Below are 12,760 nucleotides of genomic sequence, written 5' to 3'. Positions count from 1 at the left end.
AATAGTCTGCTCATACTGATGATCAACACTCAAAAGACATGTGCCCACCATTTTGAACTCAGTGACGGTGCAGCAGTCTTGGAGGTGCTGCGACCGTTTTGTCTTTTACTTACGAAATTTTGCCGGTGAAGGCAACACAAGTATATTCTTTTCGGTGGTCCTTTCTAGCTTGCAACGTAGATTTAGGTGCCTTTGTTGTGAGATTGCCGCAGTTAATCCATTTAAGGCATCTTTAATTTGCTGTTAGTGCCAATTAAGCAATTGTCCCACGACCTCTAGATTACGGTGGATAACCTTGCCGATAATTATGTTTGAGTGGCGATGAGGCTCTCTTTCTGGTGGGAACCAGTAGGTAGAACCGCAGCGGTGCACAATTTCTTCGAGCGTCCAAGCTATGCGGTGTTATATGCGCAGTGCTGCAGAATACTCACCAGTTTGCCCAGCTTTCCCTATGAGTAGTGCTCTCCATTCGTTTGGGTCGAGATGTTCGGTACCTTTGCCGCAACTTCTGCAGACCATGCACTCTATATCCATGGCTCCCTTATTCAAAGGTGTTCTCTCGCTATTGGAGATCTAGTGCACTTGATCCAACGGACGCAATGCCTCCTGAAATGCAGGCGCACTTCATGAGACGGAAGAATGTCGTTGAGATTAGACACGAGGCCTAACAGATGCATTCGAGGGCATGGAGGTAGACGATGTGTACGTATCAGAGCGGCTGGAATCCAATCGTAAAACATTCGTGACAGTTTATTGCACAGCAACGTATGGCCTTATTACAACAGGGGACAGACAATGCATGTTCGATTCACAAACTATTTCAAAGCAGAAAGAATACATTGGGCTTAGAAGTTAACGACAAACGAGTCATGTGGTGCCCTGTTAGCGAAGCAATACAAAGACTGCCTGTGATGCATAAATAGCCAGCTACGCAGAAAATTGGAGTAATCACTTACGTGAAACACAAATCAAGAATCGGGAACTTGAAAATTAATGCCAGAGCGTGAGTTCTTACATTATTTCTTTGTAATCTAGTCGCTGTGTCTCGGAAAAGATTTTCCGCGCCGCAAGTGTGTTGCCACGCCCCGCTGTAATTTTCTTCACTGATACGCCATCCTCATGGTCATCGCTGGTCGTCCAGCCTGCATTCGGTACATGTAACTTATTAGGGCAAAAGTCTTTATAAACTCATCAGTGTCGTTCTTCAGAAAGGGTCGACGAGATTCCTTTGAATTCGATGGGGTTCTGGCTAAGCTTTAAGAAAAAAAAAATCATTTTGCACCGGGCAATTGAATTCCAGCTCCTCCGATCACCAGCCGAGCGCGTTGACCACGCTTCGCCGGTCACGTTAGAAACATTCTCCTCGCCTAGTGCCGTCTCCATGGCAACGTACGGGCCTGACGACGATAACGTCAACCCGGTCCCCAGGAGGACTGAAACCCCTTGATCTTTAAAGTAGCGACACCCTCATCCCTTCGGCTGCTTTCCTCCTCAGTTCTCCTCTGATTTCACTCTCCCTTCGGATGGCGCGCTGCACGCTGGACCTGCCTTCGCGCCAGTGGCGCCGCGGGTGGGTCAATGGCGGTGACTTGGGCTGGCTTTTTAAGCGCTGTTTTAAAAACTGCTATCACAAGTATTATAATGAACTTGCAAATGTCTCGTTGAGATGTAGTGGCACGCATCACTCGCAACAATGAAGAAGCGAAAGAGAAGGCACCCTCAAAATTGCAAGAAAACAAACGCTTCAGCATCGTGCTCGGGTACTCCGAAAAATTCGGAACAGAAAATAAAACTGCGACAGAACTTATGCCGACAACAGTCCTGCGCATCAGAGAGATGGCAATGAATGAGGGCTCAAGGCGTTTTCGGAAATTGTCTGAATCTATGTATGGATGGTAAACAGGCCGATTCTGGCAGACTATTTGGCTAATCTATGAGGCAAAAGCGTCGAGTATCGCGTCGTTTCATTTCCAATTCGCAATCTTTAAGAAAAAGATGGACCAAAACTCCTAAGGCGGCTAATCAGAAGTAGTTAGTGTATGCCCCCCAAAAAATCCACTTTTGTTTCTTCTTAAAATAATGGGTCAGCAAAGTGACTCAGGTGAAACAGCATCTTATTTCACTGGCTTAATAGCGGTTTTCGTTGAAGCCCGTAAGATGTCGCGCATGAGAAAATAAATACAATGTACCCAATTCCAAATAGAAACGAAAGTGCCGATAAACACTATTACACAGTTGTAGGACAATGACGAGAACCCATAAAGGAATAAAAAGATGGGAAAACAAAACATTAGGGAATACTTATTGGACGAACATATTCAACTCCTTTGAGTCTAATTTGTGGGATTCGGCCTTTCTGCTGCTTCCACGTAGTAACCACTAATTTTGCCTTTGAATTTTGATCATAAAAAACGTGGGGTGCATTAGAACATTTAGTTATGTATGTGGATATAGACATATGTAATAGTTTTTCTTGAGGCTTATTGATATCAATGCAGATACTTACAAACGTATAGATAGTTGATGGACAGTAATATACGTGCGCAAAAAGACGAGACAAAGAGGAGAAGTGGACAACGACGGCGCAGAACTGACAACTGATTTAATCGAAGAACGGAAGAGCATATATCTGTACACATACTTGTTGTACCCACATGCGCATAGTCGAAATTTATAAAAATATATATCAGCACATGTAAAACTCCCCCCATCACACGCACGTGGTGAAAACTGCCGACGCACTATCGATTGTGCAGCATGGTCATCTCTTTTTCTGTCAATGCGACGGACGTTTTATTAATTTACTAACACAAACATTTTGCTTCCGGTTAATGTGGAAAGCCTCGGCGATTTCTGGAGTAGTCTGGTCTTTATGAAGAAACAATATATTAGTATCAACAAAGAAAGGTTCACGCTCACACGCGTTACAATGTTTTGCTAAGTTTGTTTCATTCTTTTTTAAGGACTGCGCATGCTCCATCAGCCTTATGTTGATGCAACGGCCTGTCTGCCCAATATACGTACGGCCACAGGACGATGGTATTTTATATACTACACCTATCCTACAACTAATAAAACTCTTGGCGTGATTAACCTGGTATCTGTTCTTACGTCTTGTGCCCCCAGCTTTCTTTGAACTGCTGCACCTACCTTGCCAATCTTATTAGGGGCAGAAAACAACACCTGTACGCTATATTTTGCGCCTTCTTTCTTAAACCGATGTGGCAATGCATGTATATAAGGCACAACTGCAATTTTATTCCTTTAATTTTTTCTTTCTATCTGTCCGGCACACTTCATAGAACACAGAACCTTATTAGCACTAGCTACAAGCACTGAGTCTGGATAAACAGCCTCCCTACATCTATTAGATTGGATTTTAAGGCTATTAAACATTTGATGTGCACAAGACTTATTGACAGCCATCCCAAAACAAGCTGTTACTATTCCAGATTTAACAAGTTTGGAGTGACATGACTTGTAGTTTAAAAGAGGCTTTACACTCCTAGGAGAGTACTGCCAACACACATGATTCATATTAAAAGTCAACTTTAAATCTAAAAATTGCAATACATTTTTCTGAGGAACCTCAAAGGTGAACTTCAGTCCCGTACCATTCCGAGCAAAAATGTCAAGGATCTGAGGCACACTTACAGCATCCAAGGATCTAGCTGAAACAAGGAAATCATCTACGTATCGGAATATACGAATGATCTTTCCTGTTAAGTCGCTCTCTATTTTTCGGTCGACATAACTAAGATAAATATTGCTGAGAACGGGGCTACTTTAGCAGCTATACACACAGCAGACTTCTGCATGAATAATTTATCGTCCCACATTACATAGGTGTTCTGAAGATAAAATGAAAAAAGTTCCAGGAAGGATCCAACAGTTATACCGCACTCATTTCGAAACACTCATCATTATCCTCTGTGATGCAATTCTTCACACATTGTAGAAGTTGATTATGGGGAAGAGAATAAAACAAGTCAACCACATCTATGCTAAAGCCAGAGAAACAAGCCATATTCTCGTCCAAAAGATGCTTTACAACGGTCTCTGTGGTAGGCACAAGAAACGGGTCAATAACGGAAAGTTCTGACGAATGATTGTTAAGGTAAGACATTACGACTACTTGCCAAGTCTGGCGCTCAGAAACTATTGCCCGAAAAGGGATGCCAGGCTTATGAGTTTTTTCTGAAAAGAAAGTTTCAAGAACTGGAAGTTCAGCTTTCTTTACTTTGCTTGCCAAGTTCTCTAGCCCAAAGGCATGCAATAACGCCACAGCCTCTTTCTTGCACTGAACCGGATCCTTTCTGCTCACTCTAAAATGCTTCCTTACTGACTCACATGCTTTTTCTGAAAACTATTTCTCGGAAAGTACAACAAAGTAGCCTTCTTTATCAGACTGCACAACATGCAAACGATTGTCACACAGGTAATTGACCAACCAGCGAAACCTGTTATTACGCCGACCACTAGACTTGGTACTGGCTACCGCATCAACACACTCTGAAGTACACCTATACCTATCATCGAACTTAGCTTTCGACGACACATTGCGAGCAAAAGCCAACTTCTCAACCGTTAACATCCCAGGGTCAAGACAGACCTTTGGTCTGAGGCGTGAAGTCTTTTCATGCTTAGAATCCAAAACGACATCATCCAAGACCAAAAGCTTTCCTTCTGATGCCGGTCTTCTCGTACCTTTTGGGAGGGTTGGACGGACTGCGCAGTCCGTCCACACAGCTATATAGACCATAATATAGACATATAGACATGATATAGACATAGACCATTATAATATATACACAGAAACACAGACAAAATTGCCACAGTGGTAGCGAGATCTTTATGTTATAGAGTGTGAGGGCTTCTAAGGGTCTTATATTTGAGTTAGTAAAATATACTGAATTACATGGCTGTTACTCTGTGTTACATGATTATTGGCTCTACAATGCTGACGTTCATCTATTCTGAAAGCCCTGAGGCATAGATGCAACATCACACTATCACACACTGCTCTCACACTGCACAATATTTTTCTGACCCATGAACTGTGAGGCACACTGAGTCCTGCTCACACTCTGGTTCCCAAATCAGTACCATTTCTTATGTGAAAATAGTTAGCAATGAGTCGCCACTGCAAGACTTGGCTACTCATTTGCTTGTCATTGCACAAAATTAAGCTGCCTGCCCGCATAGATTGGAACCATTGTATTATAAACATATATGCCTTCCTGCAATGCTAAGATAACACCCTGCTTATGTGCAAAGCAGAGCAGATAATCTGTGAATGCAAGCAGCAAATACAATCTCTTCAGAAAAGGAAGGAATTCAGATTTAGTTACATATAACCTCAGGGTCAACAAGTCAGATATTACATCTATGCCTCGGGGCTCTCAGAACGGATGAACATCAGCATTTTAGGGCCAATAACCATGTGATAATCCTTAACACGCTACATTACGAGGAACTTTGTGAATATGGTATGAAACCATGTGCAGATGTAATCCTGTGGTAACCATACAACAAATGTGCACTGATATGTGTACCAGAAGACCCAGTTGATCCCTGTGCAAAGTACAAACACTTTAGGCATGCAACAAATGCAACAAAGACTAAAAGATCTGCAATGCATTCTACATTGGTAAAAACATAAGGTTTGAATATGCCCACCACCGATATTACTCAAGAGGCCAGTAATCATGGGGATCATAGAGAAATTAAGCAGCAAATAGACATGGATATGTGTATCGATATCTGATTTTGATGGCGTCGAAAATACTTCAATTGGTGCACCTTAGAAAAGAAACGCAATTGAATAGCTACTCGATACCAATTCGCTGATTTGGCATGTAATGTGGTGAGAGTAGAGTCATCAAAGCAACAAGTATGGGATGTAACGTGTGCCACTCCATAGCAGCATCATATCAGTCTAAAGCCTACATCACGCCATTTGTCTAAGCAACTGTTCAATAGACAATTCCCTCAGGTTATATAGAAAGAAAGCAGATTGTAATCAAAATGGTGTCCTAAACTTGTTTCTTTGTTTTATACCAAATATGTTTTCTGCTCGACATGCTTTCATCATCCTCAGCCTGACTATACCCGCTGCAGGGCGAAGGCCTCTTCCATATACCTCCTATTAACCCGATCCTGTGCGACCTGCCTCCACTTGACCCCTGCGAACTTGTAATTGGAATTAGTTTATTGATTCCTTGTACAAGCGAGAGGAGGAAGGGACTAAAGGTTATGTGAAAGCCTGACAGAGGTCCCTACCCCCCACACAGATTCTGGCATTAGAAATTAAAAACATGTATCAGTAGCAGTTTGTCATTTCACATACTGTTAGGATAAAAACGCATCTAATACCGACAGTGAAAAACGGTTACAATTACTTCCACAATATACTTCTTAAACTCATCCGCCCACCTAACTTTCTGCCGCCCCCTGCTACGTTTTCCTTCCCTTGGAATCCAGTTTGTTGCCCTAAGCGATCATCAGTTATCCTTTCTTTGCGCCACATGTCCTGCCCATGCCCATTTCTTCTTCTTGATTTCCGGTTGTCAGTGACTTGAGTTGTTTCTCTGACCCACTCCAGTCGTTTTCTATCTCTTACGTTATTCATACCATTTTTCTTTCCATAACCATCTGCGTTGTCCTCAACTTAAGTAGAACCCGCTTTGCTTCCATGTTTTAGCCCCACAGATAAGTACAGGTAAGATGCAACTATTGTATACTTTCCTCTTGAGCGATACCGGTAAGTTGTTTTACGTACACCAAAGTGTCCATATCATGAGGCACAGTTGCATATAGTTTGCCTGTTTTTATGACCATAATCTCGTGCCATATTGTTTTTTTTTTTGCATCGCGTCAAATGAATGTTTTTTTTTTTTAAAGACCTGATGTGGTAACATGTTCAGCCCATCACATACAGTTGTGTTACGTTGACCGATTCATCACACAGATATTTATTCCAGACATATGCGCATATAACAAGCAGGAAATGATAACAAACCAACAGGAAGGTACAGTTGAAGTAACAGATGCCGTGAAAGTACATCGATATTTTCACATTTTACACAGTGCCTTCGAGCACCCATATCATCACAAAGCGCAGAAAATTGGGAAGTAGTCCGACAGCCGTGCAGCTTAACGTAGTTTTGTGTGCGCACAATGTTCGTTTGCAGAGGGCATGGCGCATGCACGGTATTTTTCAAGCACTTTACACACATACGAACCGCGATCAACATTAGCGATCGACGGATACGCCACGGAAATAATATCGTGCGCTCGTTTTTGCCGCGGTCACTGCTACAAACGGAACGGTGCGACTAGCTGTAAAGCGCCAAGTTCATTTCAGCATTAGGAAAACACAGTGTGTGACAAACTTTGCAGACATGAACAGCTCTCTTCCTTGCTCGGAGGCACTCGCTCAAATCGTAAACACTTTCGCAAGACATGCACAGGCACTTTTCAGTGCGCTGTGGGCCAGATTTATTTTCACGAAAATCACCGTAGACAGCTGCTACTGGCCGTCGCCCCTTAATATCCTCGCAGGCATTAAGGACACTTGCGACAATCACAAATGACTCCAAAAACACTTCGTGACACCTGTGCCCCGTACATTTTAATGGTTGGAAGATCACTCTTTTCAGCTCAGCTCAGATGACGGTGGCGCAGATGTTCCCAGACCTGGAAGGAAATGTCCACAGTCAATAGGAACACCAGTTTTAGCCACGTGCGGTGTTATTGCTTTTACGGTACAGCAACAACTACCTGCGTCGCTTCTCACTTGGCACCAGAGTTCTATGATCTAAAAGCTCCGCTTAGCACCGCTGGCGGCCATGTTGCCCTGGCGAGATCGAGGAGGAGGAGCCGGAGACGTCAGCTACAGGGCAGCTAATAGCGGCTAATAGCACGTTTGCGGAACCGGCAGAAAAGCGAGCGCACAACAGGTACAACTGTCTTCGAGCAAGGGGGCTTGATGAAAGGACAGGTAGGAAGCGTCTTTTGGAAAGCAATCAGTTTGCGAGTTTACGCCAAAGCAGAAGACTGCTACCCTCGCCGACAACGTGCCATGTCTATATACCATTCCATACTTACATCGCCCAATTACGGAAGCAAAAGTAATTTTTTTTCTAAGATGGCTTTACATGGTACTACGCGTGCCAGAATCCCCTCAAGGCCCAAAGTAAAATGTGATGGTTCAGCGATGCATCACAGCTTAATGTTCAGATCTTTTTGTTTCTATAAACGAGATAAGACGAGGTAAGGTGCGCAAAAGCCGCTACCCCGTGAGTAGTACCGCCTGATATGACGGCACAGAACGCGGTTCGCTAGACAATGAAAGTTTGGATATTTTGTGTGCAGCACACGTGGTTTCAAAAATGGACCCGCTGAATTTTGTGAGTGCGATGATTTCTAAAAGAGGCATATGGTTGTTAGGATAACCCGACGCGGCACCCTGTATTGCAAGAGATAATGAAAAACAATTATTGGGGTTTAAGCATGGCTTGAACCTAGTGATAGAGCGAAAGCTGAGTATTGCAGCAATAGCCTGTTTAACACCCGCTTTTCAATCCGCGGTTTTTAGGTTTTGGGGAAAGGAAGGAGCCTTATGCTTTTGAGTGGACTCCACGGAATTGTGGACACATAAACCTAACCAGGTCACGATTTATATTTTTTTCTTGTATACATCACCGGCGGCTGCGTTTCGATGGAGGCGAAACGAAGTGGCGACCGTGTGCTGTGGGATGTCAGCGCACGTTAAATATCCCCAGGTGACCGAAATTACTCCGGAGCACTCCCACTTCTCTCTTTCCGCTTTTATTCCCACTTTCCTCGACTCTACTTCCTCTCTTCCCTTAAGGCGCGGTTCAGATGTCAACAAAGAAAGAGACAGATACTGCGCCTTTGCTTTTCTGTGAACCACTTATTTTATTGTGTTATAAGAAAGGAAAGTCACAGTATCTGTCTTTGACCTTCAAGGTTGTTCAAGGGGAAAACCTCCGCGACGCTAACGGCTCATAAATGAGGTTTTGTGGATAGTAGGGAGCCTTATACTTTTTAGTGGATGCCACGGAGTTGTGGACACCTACACCTAACCATGTTTCATGTTTTTTACTTGTATATTGTACATTGATTTATAAGAGAGGAAAGGGGCACTGTATGTCCTTGACCTTCACGGTTGTTCAAGGTGACATCACAAAACCCAAGTCTACCTCTCCGTTTTTTTAACTGGTTCATATGAAAGGAACGGCGCAGTATCTGTCACAATTGTTCTGTGGACACCTGAACCGCGTCGTAAGGCAAGCGAGGAAGGTATGAGTGAAAGTGGAAAGAGCGGTGCAACCACGGGGGAAGTTGTTACCACGGCGATATCTCTGCATCGCGCCCAATGAAGCTTTCACTTAAAAAAAAAGTTCCAGGCGTTGAACGCTACTGACCCTGGAACTAAGCCTCACAAAGCGGCCGCGCTTTGCGCTCAGGCTCTTAGATGGCGCTCCGGTTGAAGTTTGCGCCACGCTGGCTACGCACTTATATTGCAGCGCTGCCGACGATGCAGTAGCTGCAGATATGTTTGGGTTTTTTGTCCAAATATCTTGTTTTTCTCTCCGAGTGCCTAGGTATTCTTGGTTGTTCTGCACCTGTTACCCTGTAGTTCAGTGTGCGCGCCGGCATTGTCCATAAATCATTAGTCGACGACCTACAAGAACCATGTGCTGCCGGATGTTGTATTTCGAATGCAAAATTTTGAAAATAATCACTCTCAGAGGGTAGGTGATGTGTTTCAGTTATGTTTTTTAGAATTTTTTAGGACTGTGAAACCACGTGCCACTGCATTTTGAGCCATAATATAACAGCAGGCATTAGCGTAACAAGGAGAATATACCCTTTTCTCCGCCACCCAATTGCCGTTTGTCTTGTAACTGGGAGAGAATGGTACCCCGGAGAGACAAAATGTTGCGAATAACATGACGCATGACGGGTGTGCAAGACGCATGACGGGTGTGCAAGACACATTTCTGGGTAGGAGATATTGTTAAATTTTATAAACAAGCAATCACCAGAGTAGTGGTCAAAATCTAACGGGCGGCAAGGTCCCTGAGGCATGGTGCAGTTTTTAGCATATATCAAAATAATCTATTGTACTTCTGCCTAAATCAAGAACCCCAAAAGTCTAAATAATGGCAAAGTTACACGCAGTGAGACAACACAAAGCGACACGCGGAAGCTACCGACTAAATGAGCTGAGTGAAGTTTAATGAACTGGCCAGAAAAAAATTAGCAATTTACAGTTATCTAGAGATCGGCAGCACTGGATAAAAATGGGCATTGACCACACCTTGATTTTTTTTCTAGGCCGGAATATTATTACGAGCTAGTACCGGGGTCCGCGAAGTCATACAAGTTGCGGAATATCTGCCCGCGGACAAGTGGTGTCGACCTTCGAATCGTTCGCCCCAATCGCTGTCCACAATCGCCTCTGCCACTTACATATGGAACTGGAAGAGGCGGTTGCCGACGCTTTGCAAACTATGCAAGGCCTGTTGAACCTCTAAAAGTGGAAGGAATGTCTACCACAGACATGGCGAAGTTCTGAAATAGGAAGGAAAGGGCTGTAAAGTGTTTCAAAATGGCGAATGCTTTAAAAAGAAAAATGCGCTATATAATAAGCCATGCTACAATCGCGCCTTGCGGCCCTTCATTTAACGAAGAAGCTGACGGATTCACGTGCCGCTTTAGCAAGCAGCAAATACAGAAACAGTTAGCAAATTGAGGGAAGAGGTGAAGAAAGAGCCAAAAGCTCCTTTGAAAGCATACAAGACCTGTCAGGTGAGGATATATGGCAATGAAAGAGGGGAGGGGGGGGGGGGGTGTCGATCTTTTATAAGTCCCACAGTCCTTTAATCGCATCAGACCTTGGGCTCAGACAGCATCAGCACTCAGTGGCGTCACATGTATGCCTCATACTTTTTCTCAGTGACGTGTATCTTATTGCTAAAACAACAATGATGAAGAAAACGTTCATTTGGACAGATCACAATGAAATAGAAGTGAGCATAGCGAGCATGCACTCACTTCCAATGCATGAAAATCTAAAAATTGGCGTTTCACACAAACGAACGATGATTTTATTTTTTATTTTACCAATTTTTATACACCGATATGTAACATCGGGAACGCATTGGCTTTTCGTTTTGAGCCGTTTGACAACTCTTAACGCATTTTTCATCTTTTCAACTATTTATATTATATAATTGATGGAGTGTGCACTCTAAATTCTACTTAATTAGCATCATCGAAAATTCGCTTTCATTATCAGCATTCTACACCTTTGAGCCCCACTTTACCCAATTCTTTTAGCTCTTTAATTAATCGTTCAATTGGTTTCAGCGGTTTCGTTACTCGTCATCGTCTATCACAAACCAATCGGTTATTAATCAATAGAGCTATGAATTAACAAGGTACATTTCCTTTTATCCAGGCCCCAATTATTTTCGACGCGATGTGTGGACTATGGCTACTATGCCGACGACATACATTTCGACTCATGAAACTGTATATAACATATCGCTTAGCAGCTAACACTACTGCAAGATTACATAACCTTAATGAGTTGGAGCATGCAGCAGTGCTCGTCATTGTTTGCAGGTATACGTGCAAGTATACATGTGCGCAGGCTTTCAAGCAAAATGGCGATATGCATTCACTAAAGTGACAGTTCTGCCCAAAGCGGAATTTATTGCAGGCGCCCATTCATTTTTTAGCGGCAATTGTGCTTCTTGCCACGGGACACAAGACCGTGAATTTATAAAGCGCAGATAATGACGTCACACATTGCGAGCAATGCTTCAACGCAGTTCGGAAGCATATTGGAACGCCGCACTTCTGTAGCAGACGACGCTCTTCCCTGGCGAAAAGGTCGACAGCAGCGCCGCGGTGGCGGGAACATCAGCGGGCCGCTTTCTCCTTACTTGCGCGCCGTTGAGATACGGAATTGGTTGGCTCTTTTGTGGGGTTTAAAATCCGAAAGCGACTCAGGCTTCGAGAGACGCCGTAGGGGAGGACTCCGAAAATTTCGACCACCTGGGGATGTTTAGCGTGCACTGACATCGCACAGCACACGGGCGCATTGCCTTTCGTCTCCAACGGAACTGTCCAGATGGTGCAAATTACTCCGCACTCCTCCACTACCGCTTTCACCCCCACCTTCTTCCCTTCCCTTACTGCGTGGTTCAGATGCCCAGAGAAAGTGTGACAGATACTGCGCGTTTCCTTTCCGGACAACCAATTATTAGGGCATTTGTTTAACCTACACCCTCAACACCAGTTTAGCAAACCTCCAATACCTCCAATGTTTTTTTTTTTTTGCTTCACTAATATGGCCCTTTTAAGTCAGAAGCACATCCAGTTCTAGTTGGCGTGTCGTCACATTCACTGGACGTCGACATTTGTCGTACGGCCAATGTTGACCTCTGATCAAAAAACTTCAGATGACGTGCTACGGTGCACCGCCTTGGTTTCGGCATACCGTGTGAGATAGTCGGTCGCGACTATAATCCATTTGTTACTGACTGATGTCAGCGGAAATGGGCCCAGAAGGTCGATGCCGATTTGGTCAAACGGCGTCCGTGGAGGCGCAATAGGTTGGAGCAAACCCGCTGGTTTGAGAGGCGGCGCCTTTCGACGTTGGCACTCACGACAGCCTCTGGCATAGCGATGAACGGCGTCGGCACGTTTAAGCCAGTAA

This window comes from Amblyomma maculatum, chromosome 7 (genome assembly GCF_055883805.1).
Source record: "Amblyomma maculatum isolate TAMU_Amacu chromosome 7, ASM5588380v1, whole genome shotgun sequence".
Taxonomy (NCBI): domain Eukaryota; kingdom Metazoa; phylum Arthropoda; class Arachnida; order Ixodida; family Ixodidae; genus Amblyomma; species Amblyomma maculatum.
This window is presented reverse-complemented; position numbering follows the sequence as displayed.